Source organism: Macrobrachium nipponense, chromosome 18, assembly GCF_015104395.2.
Source record: "Macrobrachium nipponense isolate FS-2020 chromosome 18, ASM1510439v2, whole genome shotgun sequence".
NCBI classification, from domain to species: domain Eukaryota; kingdom Metazoa; phylum Arthropoda; class Malacostraca; order Decapoda; family Palaemonidae; genus Macrobrachium; species Macrobrachium nipponense.
In genome coordinates, this window is record NC_087211.1 from 78,476,120 (window position 1) to 78,494,495 (window position 18,376).

Here is an 18,376-nt window from a genome sequence, read left to right on the forward strand (position 1 = left end):
AAGAAGTCGAAGAAAGGGGGGAAACGCTAGGGACGGCGTTCCCCCTCACCTGCTGCCGGAAGTGGGGGGGGTGCCTGGCCAGCCATTGGGCAACTTGGCAGCGCTACGGCGCCGAGACCTGGATTGTAGATGTCCTTCGGGAGGGAGGGATATCTATTACCCTTCGAATCTCGGCCACCCCTCACCTCCAACCCGGTCCAACAGCAGTCGTACGTTCCCCAGGGTCATCGAAGGACGTAGCACTGAGACAGGAGATCAAGACCATGCTGAGCAAGAGAGCTGTAGAGATCGTCACGGATCAGTCACCGGGCTTTTACAGTCGACTCTTCCTGGTGGAAAAGTCTACGGGAGGCTGGCGCCCGGTGATAGATCTCTCTCCCCTGAACCGGTTTGTTCGCCAGACCCGGTTCACGATGGAGACGGCACGCTCAGTGCTCGACTCCATCAGGGAGAACGATTTCATGCTTTCAGTGGACTTGAAGGATGCGTATTTCCAAATACCCATTCATCAGTCCTCCAGAAAGTACCTCCGCTTCATCCTCGACGGGACGGTGTACCAGTTCAGGGGCACTGTGCTTCGGTCTCTCAACCGCCCCACAGGTGGTTCACGCGAGTGTTCACTCTGGTGTCTGCTTGGGCGGGCCCATTCGCACGGGATACGTCTGATGAGGTATCTCGACGATTGTTAGTCCTGGCGAGCTCCCGCTCGCAGTTGCTACAGGACAGGGATCGACTGCTCGAGTTCTGTCGCGATCTGGGGATCGTGGTGAACTTCGAGAAGTCCGATCTCGCGAGCCCAAGCAGAGATGAAGTACCTGGGTATGCTGATCGACACGGTAGCAGGGCGAGTCTTCCCCGCAGACTCGCGGATCAGCAGATTCAGGGAGGCAGCCAACCAGTTCCTGTCTCGGCAGGAACAGGTAGCTCAGCGATGGCAAGTCGTGATCGGACACCTGTCGTCACTCGAGAAGTTAGTCCCTCACGGGCGTCTTCACCTGCGGTCTCTCAGTGGAGACTAAAGGAGAGTTGGTCGCAGCGACGGATCCCCCAAGCTTTCCAGTGTCACTGACACAGGAGGTGAGGCAGGACCTAGCCTGGTGGCTGGACGACAGGAACCTCTTAAGAGGAGTGCCTCTGCGCACTCCCCCCCCGGACATGCAGCTGTTCTCAGACGCATCGACCGAGGGATGGGGCGCACACCTGGAGGAGTTGCTGACTTCAGGAGTGTGGGACGAGAACGACAAGCACCTTCACATCAATGTACTGGAACTCAAGCAGCGTTCCTCGCTCTCCAAGAGTTTCAGGACCGCTTGATGGGACACTCAGTGGTGTTGATGTGCGACAACACCACGGTGGTGGTGGCTTACGTCAACAAACAGGGGGGCCTAGTGTCTCTCCCGTTGTACCAGTTGACTCGGCAGGTGCACGAGTGGGCTCAGGCACACTCAATAGAGCTGTCGGCACGCTACATTCCAGGGAAGAGGAATGTAGTAGCAGGACACGCTCAGCTGTCGGGATCAGGTGATAGGGACCGAATGGTCTCTACACCAGGACGTGGCGGAAAGGCTCTTCGACCTGTGGGGCGGGGGGGACAGTCGTGGATCTGTTCGCCACCCGGCACAACAGGAAGCTCCAGGTGTTCTTCTCGGCCGTGCCGGACCCATGGGCAGCTGCAGAGGACGCTCTTCAACACCCGAGGGACAACCTCTTCGCTATGCCTTTCCCCCGTTCAGCCTGATTCGCAAGGTGATCAGTCGAGCGCTGGTCACCCCGAATATCAGGATGATCCTGGTGGCTCCCAAATGGCCACAGGCCATTTGGTATCCGGACCTGCTGGCTCTTCTCGCAGGAGAACCGAGAGAGATTCCCCCTTGGCACAACCTTCTCGCCCAGCCACACGTCGAGCGGGTACCACCGAGCAGTCCAGTCCCTACGTCTTCACGGCTGGCTGTTATCCACCATCTCTTGCGAACGAGAGGCTTTTCTCGTAGCGCAGCAACAGAGATGGCTGGAAACGTCCGTCAGTCCTCTGCAGCTGTGTACCAGGGGTAAGTGGGCCGTCTTCTGTGGTTGGTGTCGTAGACGGGGGTCTATCTCCTCTCAGAGCCACTCTTCAGCAGGTAGCGGATTTCCTCGTTTTTCTTCGCCGAGAGAAGCTCCTCTCAGTCCCCACAGTCAAAGGATACAGAGCCGCCTTGGCGCTCGTCCTGAAACTGAGGGGGGTTTGGACATCTCGAAACTCGTTCGAGATCTCCTTGCTTATGAGGAGCTTCGAAAGGTCTTGCCCACCCAGGGAACTCAGGCCCCCTGCGTGGGGACGTGACTCTCGTCCTTAGGAGTCTGACTCGAACACCGTTCGAGCCACTCCGAGAGTCGTCAGACAGGGATCTGACCCTCAAGACCCTCTTCTTGCTGGCCCTGGCATCGGCGAAGAGAGTAGGGGAACTTCATGGTCTTTCCTATGATGTACGACACTCCAGGGGATGGGGATCCGTGACGCTCGATTTCGTCCCGAACTTCGTTGCGAAGACTCAGAAACCGTCGGTCCCTGACGACAGGTTCGAGTCATTCACGATTCCCTCCCTATTGGACTTCACCGATAATGATGCGGATGAGATGCTGCTTTGTCCTGTGAGGGCGCTACGGCGCTATCTGAAGAGAACTCGACACCTCAGGCCTGAGTGTCGACGCCTCTTCGTTAGCACCGGGGTCACCAAGAAAGAAGTATCCAAGAACACTCTTTCATTCTGGCTGCGTGAGGTCATCAGGAGGGCGTATGAGGCTGATGGTAGTGACGACATCCGTACGTCCCGTCCGAGAGCTCACGAAGTCAGAAGTATTTGGCCCCTCGTTGGCGTTTCGTAAGAACTTCTCCGTGGCGCAGGTCCTGAAGGCAGGGGTCTGGTCTAACCAGACTACCTTTACGTCCTTCTACCTTCGGATATTGCCCACAGGTCCTTGGATACCTTTTCCTTGGGACCCGTGGTGGCTGCTCAACAAGTTGTGTAGCTAACCCAGACCCTCGCAGGCTGAACAGCATCGAGTCTGGTGTGACTGTGTGGATGGATGTGTGAGTGAGTGAGTGACTGGCTCTCTCTCTTCCCATCTTTTCCTTCCCCTCTACCTGTGGGCAGAGGGCCATGGTCGTCACTACGCTGGATGAGGACGAGATGCAGGTGAGCTATATGACAGAGCCCCATCCTATCCCTTTCACTAGGGATAGGAGCAGAATATCCACCACTTCCTTCTAACAAGGGGGGAAGAAGGATGCCTACAAGAGTCAAACCCATGACTTTATATTTGCTCCTGTACAGGAACAAGTTCTTACATTGCTGGTACGAAGAGATACGCATGCCTCTCTCTTAGTACTCGGTCCAAAGGTCTGACCATGATCCTGCGGTGCACACCCCGATCAATCGGACAGAGGCTTGGATCCCTCCCTCGCTCTTACGACCAGGGAGGCTTCCAAGGTTGGGCGAACACCAGTCTGTCACAAAAGACTCAGATTCCACCACCAAGAAGTGAGTCTTCCTATTGTAAAAGGACCGAAGGTTTGTATGCCGTGTCGGAACAAATGACAATTTGTCCAAAATTGCATTTTTCCTAACTATACAAACCTGAGGTCCTTTTACACATAGCCCCACCTCATGCCACCCCTCACTCTGCAGTTTTTGCTTGGGCCAAAGCAAAAGTGAGTTTGTTTACCTCCCAGTCGCAGCGCGCGCGCCTGTCGGACAAGCAGTTAACTACCGAAACCAAAACCCCTTGTTCGAAAGCTTACGACCTATCCAGCTGCCGCTAGTACCTTCCTATTGTAAAAGGACCTCAGGTTTGTATAGTTAGGAAAAATGCAATTTTGGACAAATTGTCATATTACGGCAATTTTATCATTACTGCACTAGTATGACAACTAGAATTCATGAAAACAGTTTGTAAATGCATCGGCGTATGTGGGATGCTCCACTAGATTGGCAACAATGAGTAATTTTCCTCGCGTCGTCTGTTTGTAAGTATACATCCGAAATATTTGTAATTTTTGGGGTTAGTTTGGTTGCAAAAAAGGGATAATAGACATGAAATTAAATAAACATTTTGAAGTAAAGTTAAACTAAATATTGAGTAAAGTAAACAATTAAAGAATTAGGGAATAAAGCTTTGCACCCATAATCAGTGTTGTTGTCTGCTGCTCGTAACTGTGATTGCGGAGTGAGTAATTAGGAACAGGAACAGCACATGGTTCACGTGCAACGTGGAGTGAATTAAGACCACAATGTGTATACTTAACGATCAAATAACCACTGCGAAGTTTCAGTTGTGATGGCAGTAAGGATCAAAACCACCGATTACAAGGTAAAAATGTATGGTTCCGATAAGTAATACAAACCTTTCGGTCCTTGAACAATAGGAATATACTCGGTTGTAGCTGGAATTTCGGCCATTGAATCTTGAACAAGGTGTTAAGCAGTTACTACTGTGGAGCAGGCTAGCCTGCCAGATGTAAAACACTCCACTTTACTTTCGGCCGTCTTCCGAGGAGATGTGTGTTTATGAGCTACGGCTGTGTTTGTGAGCTCCGGCTTGATCTGGTCGTTAATCTTTTTTCCCCGGTGGGATCCTTTTGGTTTATTTTTCGTTTTGTTCATGAAACTTACCTGTCAGATATATATAGCTGTATTCTCTGAAGTCCGACAGAATTTCTAAAAAACTACGACCACACGTAGTGGGAGTAGGGTGGTTAGTACCATTCCCGCCGCTGGGAGGCGGGTATCAGGAACCATCCCATTTTCTATCAGATTTCTTCTGTCGCCGGTTGTTGTAAACATCTGTTTACAGCACCTCCGCCTCAGGATTTTGAAACTTTATTTGCTTGAGTATCCTCTTGACTTTTTGGTTATTGTTATTGGATCGATAGCTTGGCATACGTGACTTTGGATTGTTTTTGATTTTGATTTTGGCTTGGTTTTTTCCTTAAATATGTCAGGTTCTAGTTCGGCTAGTGCCAGAGTGTGTATGAAAGACGAATGCAAGGTGAGGTTACCAAAAGCTTTGGTGGTATCCTCACACATGTGTAAAGGTTGTAAGGGGGCAAGTGTGTAGGTTGTAGGGGGCAGTGTAGGTTTGATTTTTGCTGCACGGAGTGTGAAAGTTTGAATGATGTTCAAATGGAAGACTTATGAATCCTATGTAAATAAATTAGAGCGTGATAGGATCAGGTGGTCTTCCTCCAGGAGTAAATCGGGTAGTAGACAGGGTAATAATGTAACCCTTCTAACCCTTCTTTAGATTTTGTGACTCCTAACCCCGTAGTGTTGCCTTCGGGCCCTCAAGTGGTGTCTGCGGAGGGTAATGCCCTTTCGCTTATTTTAGATTCTTTGAAAAACTCTGGAATCTAAGGTTCTAGCCCTTGAAAACAGGGAAAGTGCTAAGTGTAGTGATAGTGCCCCCAGTGAAGTGGATGGGGCGTCAGATCGGCCCTATAGCGCCTCTAGGCTGGGACCTCTGCCGGACTCCCAGGACTCAGGGAGAGGGCATGTCGAAGGCCGAAGGAGGGTTACGGGGAACCCCCACCGATCTGGCGTCCCTTCAGCAGTTCCTGTTGACGCTTCCCAGGCTGCTAATGGAGCGTGCTCGAGCACGTGTCCTAAAGGATTGTTTCTCGTCTTCCGACGCGTCCTCCCCCGCGCAAGGGGTGGGAATCTCGTCCGAATTCGCGACCGTTGAAGAGGACGTTTCAAGATCAGGACGCTTCACGTCATGCTTTGTCGGATTGGCATTCTTCTCCGGAAAGCGTGTCCTTTCCGCTCCAGAAGAAGGCTAAGTCGTCTTCTGATGAAGACGTCTTTGAGCGCCCCTGTCGCTACTAGAGCTAAGGCTGTTCCTGGAGAAGGAAGAAGGCGTCCCCCTCGCCCCTCACCTTCTCGCAGGCATGGCTCTTCTCCTCGTATAGATCCTTCGCAGAAGGAGGTGATCCTTGCTATGCAGCGACAAACTGGATGCTTTTCTTAAGCAGAAGGAAAAAACGGTTTCGGGCCGTAAGAAGGATGATAGACTTCCGATCAAGAGATCAAGACAGTCTTCTCCGCTGCTCGTCTTTCGTCCCCGTTTCATGGTATTCGGCGTCTAGACTTCGTTCTCCCCAGCGTTTGTCTAGAGGTGGAAGTAAACGTCAGGAGAGAGAGAGGTTTCTCCAGTCTGCCCTCTCTTCTCGACGTGAGGACGCTCGGCGTTCCGACATCGACGTTTCTGATGAAGATGCTTTTGTTTCTGAAGGACGGAATTTGGATAATGCACCGCTCCGCTTCGTCATGTCGGTGTTGACGTGCATCGGGACGCTCGTCAAGTCGTCAATCCGTATCTTCGCGGACGATCGTAGAGACGCTTCGAGGGACGCTAGGAGGACGCTCCGCTCATCGCTTCTTTGGACGGCTTCGTTGGACGCTCACTTGGACGGCTGATTTGGACGCTTCATTGGACGCTCGGAGGGACGCTAGGTTTGACGCTCCGATGGACGCTAATAGACATCGTCGTAAGAGCGTCTTGGACGCGAGTACGGAAGTTCGCTCTCGATCGGACGTTATTCCCGAGTCTTTAGATGACGCTACACGTCTTCCTTCTACTTCGCGGTCTACTCAAGTTGTGATTGCTGCTCCTGTATCGGCTAACGATTCTGTTAAGGATACGTTACTTCTTCTCGTCACCGGTCTGATAGGAGGACTTGGAGTGAAAGGTCTTCTTCCTCTTTCTTCGGAGTTTAACTCGGGTAAGGAAGAAGGGGAATTGAGCTGTTCTTCGGAGGAGTTGGATGAAGAACAACCCTCGTCGTCGTCTTCTCAGACTATCAAGTTTTTGGCTCGGCTGCTCCGTGATTCTTTTGGAGATACCTTCCTTCCTGCTGCTCCGCCTTCTCCTCCATCGCAGTTTCGTCGTCGAAAGCTAGAAGACACCAGGGTTTGTTAAGATGAAAACGTCTTTGTCTACCAAGAGGGCTTTCCGGAAAGTAACACTTGGATGGAGACTAGGAAAGCTAAAGCACCGAAGCCACTTTTTGTTTCGCCCTGCCTCCGTCTAGGCTTAGCGGTAAGGCAGGGATGTGGTATGAAAACCGGTGAGGAGTTAGGTTTGAAGGTTCCGACGTCAGCACAGGGGAGAGCCAGCGTTGTAGATGCTTCAAGAAGAGCTCTGTTAGCTCAGCGAAGGTGTCGTGGACTACGTCAGAGATGGATCATCTGTTGAAGGTCTGTTTAGATCCTTAGAAGTATTTAACTTCTTAGACTGGTGTCTCGGAGTACTAGATAACCAGTCGCGGTAAGCCAGATTCGATCAGCCTGGGGGAGCTGTCCAGTGTTTTGTCATGCATGGACAAGGCCGTCAGGGATGGCTCAGAGGAATTAGCATCATTTTTCAGCAGCGGAGTGTTGAAGAAGAGATCGCTGTATTGTAATTTTGCGGCTAAGTCTATCTCTCCCGCACAGAAGACAGAACTTTTGTATGCGCCGTTCTCAAGTCATCTCTTCCCCCAGGCTTTGGTGAAGGATCTGGCAGTAAGTCTGCAGGAGAAAGCTACTCAAGACCTTTTGACGCAGTCATCAAGACGTCCTGCTGTCCTTCCACGTCTTCAGGAGTTCAGTCTTTTAAGAAGCAGAAGCCCTTTCGTGGAGGATCTTCAGCTAGATCTGTATCCCGAGGAAGAGGTCTTACCTAGGGGTAGAGCCCCGGCTAAGTCCAGGGGCAAGAAGAAGTGAGAATGCGTGCCTTCAGTCACCGGTAGGAGCCAGGCTTCAGTTGTTTGGAGGAGCCATGGAGAGAAAGAGAGGCAGACACCTGGTCTCTCAACATCATAGAGAAGGGGTACAAGATTCGTTCGTAAATCCTCCCCTCTGACTTCCACTCCCAGGGACTTGTCCCGTCGTATCCTCAAGAGAAGCAAAGGATTCTTTTCGATCTGCTCGAGCAGATGCTCGAGAAACGAGCAGTGGAACAGGTCTTAGACCTGGCTACGCCAGGATTTTACAACAGATTGTTTCTTGTTCCGAAAACACTCGGAGGGTGGCGGCCAGTCTTGGACGTAAGTCGTCTGAACCTCTATATAGAAAAGCAAAAGTTCAAGATGGAGACACCTCAGTCAGTTCTAGGGGCCTTAAGACCGGGGGATTGGATGGTATCACTCGATCTTCAGGAGCTTATTTTCACGTCCCGATACACCCCCAGTCTATGAAGTACCTTCAGTTCGTCCTGAAAGGAAGGTGTTTCAGTTCAGGGCTCTTTGTTTCGGTCTGAGTACGGCCCATTCGTGTTCACCATCTTAATGAAGAATGTGGCGAGGTGGCTCCATCTTTCAACATCAGGATCTCGCTCTACCTGGACGACTGGCTCATACGAGCTTCTTCGCAGACCCGGTGCCTGAAGGACTGAAAAAGACTCTGGCTTTAGCTGCGTCCCTGGGACTTCTGGTGAACTTCGAAAAGTCACATCTGACCCCAACACAGTCCATCGTGTATCTGGGGATTCAGATGGATTCAGTGGCTTTTCGGGCTTTTCCGTCCCAGGAACGTCAGCAACAAGGCATAGAGAAGTGTCAGCCTTTCTAGGGAAAGATTCATGCTCGGTGAGGGAATGGATGAGTCTGCTGGGGACCATTTCCTCGCTGGAGAAGTTTGTTTCCCTGGGGAGGCTACATCTCCGACTCTTCAGTTCTTCCTGTCGGACAATTGGACAGAGAAGGACAACTTCGATATGATCCTAACCATCTCAGAAGAGGTGAAGAGCCATCTAAGATGGTGGCTCGATCCGTTAAAGCTCTCAGAGGGCATATCCTCAAGCTTCGGAACCCCGACCTAGTGTTGTCTCCGACGCGTCATCCACGGGGTGGGAGCAACACTAGGGGGGGAGGAAGTGTCAGGCACCTGGAGAGGGGACAGGTAGCCTGGCACATCAACTTCAAGGAGCTGGCAGCGGTTCAATTAGCGCTCCAGTTCTTTCAGGACAAAGTCTCAGTCGAGTGGTTCAAGTCAACTCGGACAATACCACAGCCCTGGCATACTTGAAGAAGCAAGGAGGCACTCACTCTCGCTCCCTGTTCGCTCTAGCGAAAGAAATTCTGATTTGGGCGAAAGCAAGAGAGATCACGATCTTGACAAGGTTCATTGCCGGAGTCGAGAACGTCCGGGCGGATCTCCTCAGTCGACAAGGTCAGTTGCTGCCGACAGAGTGGGACCCTCAATCAAGACGTATGCCAGGAGCTGTGGAGTCTTTGGGGACGCCCCTTGGTGGACGTTTTGCAACCGCAATAAAGGACGACGAGACCTCCCTCTTACTGCCCTCCCCAGTTCTCGATCCGGGGGCAGTAGCAGTAGGACGCCCGTTATGGGATTGGACGGGCTAGACCTCTACGCATTTCCCCCCTTCAAGATTCTGGGGGAAGTAATGAGAAAGTTCACAGCTTCGGAGGGGACGAGGTTGACGTTAATCGCCCCCTTTTGGCCTGCAGCGATCTGGTTCACAGAGGTGATGTCTACCTGGTGGATGTTTTCCGAGATCTCTCCCGTTAAAGAGAGATCTACTCAAACAGCCCCACTTCGAGAGGTACCACAAAAACCTTCCGCTCTGAGTCTGACTGCGTTCAGACTATCCAGAAGTTGGCCAGAGCGAGAGGTTTTCGAAATCTGTGGCTAAAGCTATCGCCACCGCGAGAAGACCTTCGTCAATCGCGGTTTACCAGTCGAAGTGGGCAGCTTTTAGGAGCTGGTGTAGGAAGAAAGGAGTTTCCTCTACCACAACCTCTGTGAGCCAGATCGCCGACTTCCTTCTTTATCTCCGACGAGATTTAAAAGCTCGCAGTGTCTACCATTAAAGGCTACAGAAGTGTCTTGTCTGTAGTTTTTCGACATAGAGGTCTTGACCTTGCTAATAATAAAGACCTTCATGATCTACTGAAATCGTTGAGACCACCAAGGTACCGATGGCTAAGTTGCCATTCGTGGAATAATCTGGACGTGGTTCTCAAGTTTTTAACGTCAAGCCGCCTTCGAACCTATTTACTCTGCCTCTTTGCGAGATTTGACGAAAGAAGACTGTATTCCTAACTGCTCTGGCGACGGCGAAGAGGGTTAGCGAGATACAGGCGATAGTAAACACGTCGGCTTCAAAGGGCATAATGCAATCTGCTCTTTGAGTATGTCTTTCCTGGCTAAGAATGAGAACCCTTCCAACCCTTGGCCTAGGACGTTCGAAATAAAAGGTATGGCAGAAATCATTGGTCAGGAGCCAGAAAGAGTCCTGTGTCCTGTTAGGGCTCTTAAAGAATATCTTCGTAGGACAAAGGAGTGTAGAGGTTCTGCGGAGAATTTATGGTGTTCGGTTAAGAGGCCTAATATGCCCATGTCTAAGAATGCACTGGCATTCTTTTTGTTTTGAGGAACACCATTAAGGAGGCGCACGCTTATTGTCAAGATAGTGACTTTAAGCTTTTAAAAGTTAACGCTCATGAAGTAAGGGCTATTTCGACTTCTATAGCATTTCAGAAAAATATGGCTCTCAAAGATATTCTAAGTGCTACTTTTTGGAGAAGTAACTCAGTGTTCGCCTCGCACTATTACGGGAGGTCAGAACGACATATGAGAACTGTTACTCTCTTGGACCATACGTCGCCGCAGACACTATCTTGGGGGCATGGAGGTAGACTCATCCTTTCCCATAGAAAAAGGGTAGGTGAAGTTTTTAATGTTCGCAATGTTTATGGTGTAGGGTCGGCCGCCGATGCGGTCTTCCCTTCTTTTAGCCTTTGGTATATGGGAGTATTTGTTTAGGCTAACTTATGTGGTGGTTTTGCCTCGTTGTCCTCTTGAGTATGGTCATGGTCTAGTCACATTGTGGTCTCGTCCCGTTGGCAGATCATCTAGAGCGCACCAACTATACAGGTCTACCTGTTGGTAACTCTAGTGAAGCAGAATGCAGGCTTGGGTGACAGTAATCACGAAGTCAGCTATGCTAACAAAGGTAAGAACCAAGATGTCAATCATCTACATATATATATGTACTAAATCCTTTTCTGTCTCTCCCACCGCCAAAGGTGGGATTCAAGCTATATATATATCTGACAGGTAAGTTTCATGAACAAAATGATATTGTTAAGATACAATAAAGTAAAGTTTGTTCATACTTACCTGGCAGATATATATATTTTAAGTACCCACCCACCTCCCCTCAGGAGACAGTGGAGATAGAAATCTGATAGAATGGGAATGGTTCCTGATACCCGCCTCCCAGCGGCGGAATGGGTACTAACCACCCTACTCCCACTACATGTGTCGTAAGTTTTTAGAAATTCTGTCGGGACTTCAGAGAATACAGCTATATTATATCTGCCAGGTAAGTATGAACAAACTTTATTGTATCTTAACAATATCATATTTAAATAATTATGCATGTACGTGTTTTGATTTTAATACTAAACAAAGGTTTGTCCTTGGTTTTTCAATTAATATATACAAACCCACTTTTTGTGATAGCCTTTGTAACCGCCCCTCTACTTGTAGTATTAAGAGCCAGCGGCTAAGGTATGCCTACATATTTACATTCTTTCGCCCTTTAAACACTGGCTCAGACCTGCATGAGGACGAGATATGTATTTATCGTGAGGATGAGGACATGTATTTTAACGTAAGTGATTTGATCCTGTAACGGGACATGTATTCATCCGGAAATTACGCTTACGCTTGGGAATTACCAAGGGAACTTCAAGGTTTGTCCGTGTTTTGTTGTTATGGTAATTTCTCTTCTTCTTCCTTTCACTTACTATTGGAAGAAGGTAGAAGGATGGGCGTGCGGTGCTGATGTTGGGGGATCTCCTCTCACTTCGGAGGGCGGCGCCCTTGGATGTGTGAGGAGTATCCTCATTACTTTAATATTTTTTTCCTTATTTTACAGACTAGTGGTAATTGTGTTTTCAGCAGTATTGGTTGGATGCTCTTCGTATTGGTGATCCTAACCTTGGAATTATACCTATGACTCGTAGCATGTTGCGCACCGATCCTCGAGTGTTTGTACCGATCCCCTGCTGATAATCATTTTCATTACGACTACTACCCGGGAGTTATGTCACTGGGAATGGGGCACGTCTCTCCTTCTTCGGGGAGGAAGCAGACAGGGACCATGGACGGTACTTGGCCACCGCTGGTTTCTCCTCTCCCGGTTCTGAAGGTTCCACCTGCCGGACCGGGAACCGTCTCGGCCGCCCGATGTGACCGTACAGCCAGGGTCCAGACTGCGGAGTTCGCTCACGGTTGTCAGGACCCAGGCACGGAGCGGAAGATGGTTGGAGTTGCTCGGGCGACTCTCGCCAGACCGGCAATTGCTCTTGCAGTGATCGTCTGGTGCCCAGGGTTGACGTGACATTCCCGCGGGTCCAGGCATGCAGAGACCGGTGGAGGCGGGCCATCCAGCCCTCTTTTAATTAATCCTTTTTATTTGAGATGAATCTTACCTACTGTTAAATTAGCTATATCTCCCCGCCGAATAGGCGAGTCAGCATTAAAAAAAAAAAGTTGAATGGCTGCCCCCGGATGACTGTCTAGTTTACCTGTTCTCCACCAGGTGTGTTTCGAATGTTTTAGCTCGTCAGAATTCTCCTTGCCGCCATTGCGGCTGGGCGATTATTGGTATTCTATGAAGTTTGGCTGTTTTACACCTTTTTACGGTATTGTAATTTCATTTTCCTAGGATATCTTCCAGCGGAAGTAAAACCAATAACATCAGGCTATGTAGGAATGTTTTGGTGTAACCAGGATGGTGAAATTGGAAGTTTATCAACATTCCTTTGTACTGGTAGGGGTACAGGGTGTGATTTTGGAACTACTAGATATGAAGAATGTAGGGAATTGTTCTGAGAAATTTATGCCTGAATATGTCAAATATAGGAAGACTGGAACTATAATAGATTGGGAAAGCAATTAGTTAGATTAGGGCTTAAACCTGTCAGGCTATCCCTACTCAGACTAGGCATTTTAGTAGGCTAGTATGACTTCCATTGTAGCTCCGTCTTCTACTCCCCATTCGGTTCAGGAAAAGCGTAACGAGAAGTTAGAACATTAACCTATTTTTAGTTCTAATACAATTTGAACTTAGTTCGTGACGGGAACGTTCCGAATCCCTCCAGTGTGCGCTCATTTTCGCGTTCTCTGTTAGAAGTAAGGTGTTGGTGCCCTCGTCAGTGATTAGCCCGAGCCTAGGACTGCCCTGCTACAGTTGGAAACGTCTGCTGCCAGGGAACCGGGTTGGTTCTCGGGACGATGGGATTCTGTGCCCTCCAATACCTACTTCGCCCTTTTCATGGTCTGAATCTTGTTTAAAGCGTTCGCCAAAGGACCTTTAAAGAGTTCGCATGGAACGTTTCGGTAAGCGTTAATGCTCGCTCCGTAGGTGCATTCTGTGTCTTCAAACACCTAGCACCTAGTTTAAGGTGTTAGCATGCATAGGATTAATGATACTTGATATAGGTGTAGACATTTTTTTGAGATGATAATATATCTTAAGCGAGTTTTACACGTTTAGATATGTCAACTCGATCGACTGTTTATCTCTCATGTTTTGGTTATTCTAAATTCTTGTATGCTAGCATATTCCTTTTTCTTTGTAATGCTTGTGTTTGTTCTTTGCGCGCTTCCTCTTCGGCTATCAGCAAATCTCTTACTACTGGCTCGATTAATGTTTCTCTTTCAAGTCTACACTGTCTGTAGTATCTACAGTTCTCGCCGAGTTAGATATTCTAGCTTCAGAGATTTCTTACTTAGTTTCATATAGGAATGCTTTCAAGTATGTACGATCGCTTTTGGACGAGGCAGGGGCGTTTTTGTAACTCCTCTCCCACCGCTTTCCACTTTTGGCGCCTTGGTCTCTCTCCTCTTGTCGACTCTGTGACTGCGGACCAGGTTTCCCTGACACGCGATAATTATTGTACGAGTACGGTAATTTGACCATCTGTACGATAAACGATTATTAATCAAAATACGATAATTTGAAGAGATTGGGTACGATAATTTGGTCTGATTCATCGGGGAAAATAACGCGAGGTCCCTCTGGACAGGTGCAGTTGGGCCATGTTGGTACCGTAACTGCCCCAACTTCGTCCTGGATGGTAGACCTGTCGGTTGTCCTGAGGAGCTGGCGAAGAGGAAGTCCAGGAAGAAGAGGAAGGTGTCGTCTTCTTCTGCTGCCTCTTCCCCTTCGACTTCAAGGCCCCTCAGCTGAAGAAAAAGATGGCCTTGCCCCCCAACCCCGCCCCAACAAGTCTCACACAGAGACTTTTAAGGGTCTATCTTGCTCCAGTGAGACTGGTGGATCTTCCACTGGTCTTCTTCCATTCCTCCGGAAATGGGGACCGTAGGGGCACTGGCTACACTTGTACCTCCTCTCGCGGCTCCAGAGGTTCCACCTCCGGATCAGGAACTGTCTCGCCTGCTCGCACCGAGTGTACGGTCACCTACGGGTGACCGTGCAGCCAAGGTCCAGACTGCTGAGTATGCTCACCGTGTCAGGACCAGGCACGGAGCGGAAGGATGGTAAGAGTTGCTCAGGTGACTCTCACCAGACTGGCGATCGTCTGCTACCCAGGGTTGACGTTCACGTAGCGAGGCTGGGAAGAGGTCCTTCCCAGGTCACCAGGTCCAGCCTCGCCTGGACCTGGTTCAGCCTCGCCTGGGCCTGGTCCAGTCTCGCTGGACCTGGTACAGTGGCGGATCATGAGGACGATGCTTGCTCTCACCGCGTTAGTGGACCACTACCAGTCCACCCCGACCGTCGCTCCCACCGGGACCAGACGGCTCGCACGACTGGTAGCAGCTCCCCTGACACGAGACTGACGCTACCGTCCTCAGTCCAGCGCTTCTCCACAAGGAGACCGCTGGTCCAGACCTGCAGCTCGATCGCCACTGTGGGTTGGTGATCGCCTGCAGTCCTCCCAGCCTACTGGTTCTGCTGGTAGGCAGGGTAGGAACATCAGGTCTCCCTCACCTGTCCCTTCAACCTCCTCGGTCTACACCGGGAGGAATGAGGCAAACAGGAGTGACCATGGTGAATGCACTTTTTACCATCCGGCCATGAGCCTGGTTCGGTCTTGGGACCAAACAGATCTTACGCTCAAGTGGTTGGAGGAGATCGTGGGGACTGGCGAGGACAATGATGTTCTCCTAGACTCACAGAATGACCATCACCGCTGTTCACCTGACGGTCCCGCTGGACCGCGCACGCAGAGAACCGGTGTTTGCTCCCCCTTCGGTCCTCTTGAGAGGTTTCGGCCTCGACGAGGACTGGGATGCATCGGAGGACAGTATCTGCTCTCTCCTGTAAGGTGCACGCTCAGCCCCACCCAGACGACAGTCACGGTAGCGGCAGACTTTCCGCTACGGTACGAGTTTCGTAACCCTCCTCGGGAAAACGTTTTCTCCAGATGGTAATAATGTTTTCCTAGACTCTGAGCAGGCATCACTGCAGGTTGATGGCTGCCCGTAATTGCTTCTCCGACTGCTAGTTCAGCTGGCAAGGTGAGCAAGAGCGTCCAGTCTTCCTCCCCTATTCCCTCTCTTCCTATGGCTGCGACGGGAATGGGAGGGATCCTGCAGAGCGTTTCTCCGTAGGATTCCGCATCAGGGACTGCGTTCCTGGAGGGACCTCCGGGTCCTACCATACGTAAGTCCCCGTCGTTGAGGAAGAATCTTGCCCATTCCTCCTCGATTTCTACGGGAATCGGGAGGATCACCACCCGATGATTGTCTGACGAAATTTTGGGGGTGCTTAAAATTCTTTGGAGTTTCTAGCACTCCAAGTGTTTTTGTCTTCTACGATCTGCAAACATTTGGGCGAGACCACGGTCCAGAGTGGGCGAGATGAGAATTCCTGTAATTGTTACTACGATAATCGGGAATCTCGCCAAATGCTCGAATTCCTGGAATTTCTAGTGTTCGAAGTACTGCTGCTGAAGGAAGAATATCTTGGAAGGGGCTCAGCCTGGATGGACCTGACGGTTCGTCGCCTCAGTAGGCGGTCAACCCCGGGATAGAGAAGAACAGGCAATAACAGTCAATCCTCCTCTTTTTTTTCCCTTTACTTCTTGGTTATACCAGAATGAAACAAGGGAATAAGAGGAATTCGGTGGAGTTTACTCCTTGGAATTCGAACTGGAGAGACTATGTTTTTGGTTCAATCCCAGGATTTTACTGAACATACGTCAATCCGTTCAGAATGTATAGCACCGAGAGTTTGAATGCCTCTCCAGTGCTACTGTTTTGGGAACATCCAGTTCGGCTTGAATTAGTTGTCTTCGGTATCCTGTTATCACCGTAGAGGTCGTCCTATGGGTAAACTTCACCTTCGCTCTCTTCATTAGAGAATGAAGGAAGTCGGCTTCCAGTCCTTATTCTTGTTCCTTGAATGGAAGAGAATTTAGGTCTATGTACAGGAACCTACAAAATTTTTATACTACGTTTATTTCTCTCGTGACATGCTTCTGTTACCAGTTGAATGTCCGAGGTGTAAGCACATACTGTAGTTAACTCTACGGGTATGTGACCGAGACTAATAGTATCTCTTAATTGAACTACAACTTGCAAGCCTCCCAAGAGTTACCAGTTTCAATTTTGAGATACTGGTGGTATTGTTTACAACAACAACACCAAAGTGTTTGCATTCACCGAAATCCGTTTCGGTTAAAATGGAAATGCTCGACCATATTTTCTTGCACTCGATGGTTCTAAGCCGAACGCATTCCCGTTGAGAGAATTTTTCATACAGAGATATCTCACTAGACTCGTTATCATCTTTCTGTTACTCATGGTAACAGAAGTCTGAAGCCTAGTCTTTTGCATCATCGCACCTGCCGCTGCGATGACACAGAATGATTTTTTCAGACATCTGAGTTTGTCTTCTAAATACATCCTGTAATTCGTAGGTGTGCAATTATTCTTTGTTCACCCCGAATTGTAGATGAATAACAGAAGACTTCACCTGTTCCCCGCCCTGCCAGCTCTATTTCCAAGTAATAGAATGTCCTCCCTCATCCAGCCCATGAGAAGTGGTTCTTCAGGCAGTACAATCCATGTGTTTTCATTACTGAAAGGCGCTCCGCTTTCATTGCAAACTCCAACTTCTCACCGAACAGCAGTGAAATAGTGGTTTTAGAGCGTTTTCAATCCTCAGTAACAACAGGGATTAAGCCGTCTTCACTGGTTGATGTCATCAACGGGACTTTTTCTACATTCAGAATCTTGAGAATTAACTCCTCTCAATTCAGCTGTGCAGACATAGGTCCGCATTCACCTTAGTCTTTCACTGGCATATAGTATTGTTTCTCCTTAGTTGAGACTCGACTACTATGAGAACTCTTGCCATCAGGGACCTCAGTCTCTAGAAGGCAGTTGACTTTCGTCTGATGTGCGCATGCTTTGAGAGAATCATCATCTCGTCTCCCAACATTGGTGGTGAACAATATAGACCATTTGTATGGTTTCTTGGCATAACCCTCAAAAGGCAGAGTGTCATGGGACTACGTCTCGGATACATGACTGCTCACCTTTCATGAGCGCAGTCAGTTGGGAGCTGTTGAGAGTCTGAGACCGTCATGAGCTACGCTGTGTACTTTGTATTGGTTGATCCAGATCAGTCATTACTTTGTCCTATTGGCATGTTCCTGTACCCATAAGGATCGACACCCACCATTGAGTCCTGATGCCTTCATCCGCTGTGGAATATTATGAGACCATGAGAGACTTCTCTGCAGTTGGATAGTCCAGTGGATGGGTACTTGTCATCACTCCGAAGAATATGTCGGACAGGAGGATAGATAAGGTCATTGCGACCATATTTATCTTACCCTTCGGGCCTGCCCACAGGTCCTTTGGAACCTCATTTCCTTGGACCAGTGGTGGATGCTTGCAGGTTGTGTTTGCTTACCCAACTCCTTCAAGAGGACAAGTTGCATCTCGCCTATGGTGTGCTGTTCTAGAGGTAAGAAGGATGCGAGAGTGTCTGGCCTCTCCACCTTCCCGACCTCGTTCCTTCCACTCCTCTTCCTTCGGGGTTGAGGATAGGACTCGAACTTACACTGTGGTCGGACGATTGATGCGGTAAGCTTATTCATAAAGCATTCTTTTTATGTTTCTTATCAGAATCATAGAAGCAATCCCGCTCCTTTTTTCCATTTTTCTTTTTCGATGAGTTACGATTCCTCACTATTTTCCGAAAAGGCCCCAGAAAGTCTGACTCTTGATCATGCAGCTCCTTTTACTCCAATCAAGTTGTCAGAGGCAGGGCACTCCTCCTTGCTCTTACGGCCAGGAGGAGTAGCCTAGGTGTGTAGAACTCCAGTCAGTTCTAGAGGCTCACTCAG

The 18,376-nt window shown here is 49.4% G+C and overlaps 1 protein-coding gene across 29 annotated transcripts in view; it reads left to right on the top strand.

The window, feature by feature from the left end:
• LOC135197228 (calcium/calmodulin-dependent protein kinase type II alpha chain-like) overlaps positions 1-18,376 on the top strand; it is a 751,907-nt gene that overhangs the window by 678,025 nt on the left and 55,506 nt on the right. The gene's annotated exons all lie outside the window — the stretch shown is intronic.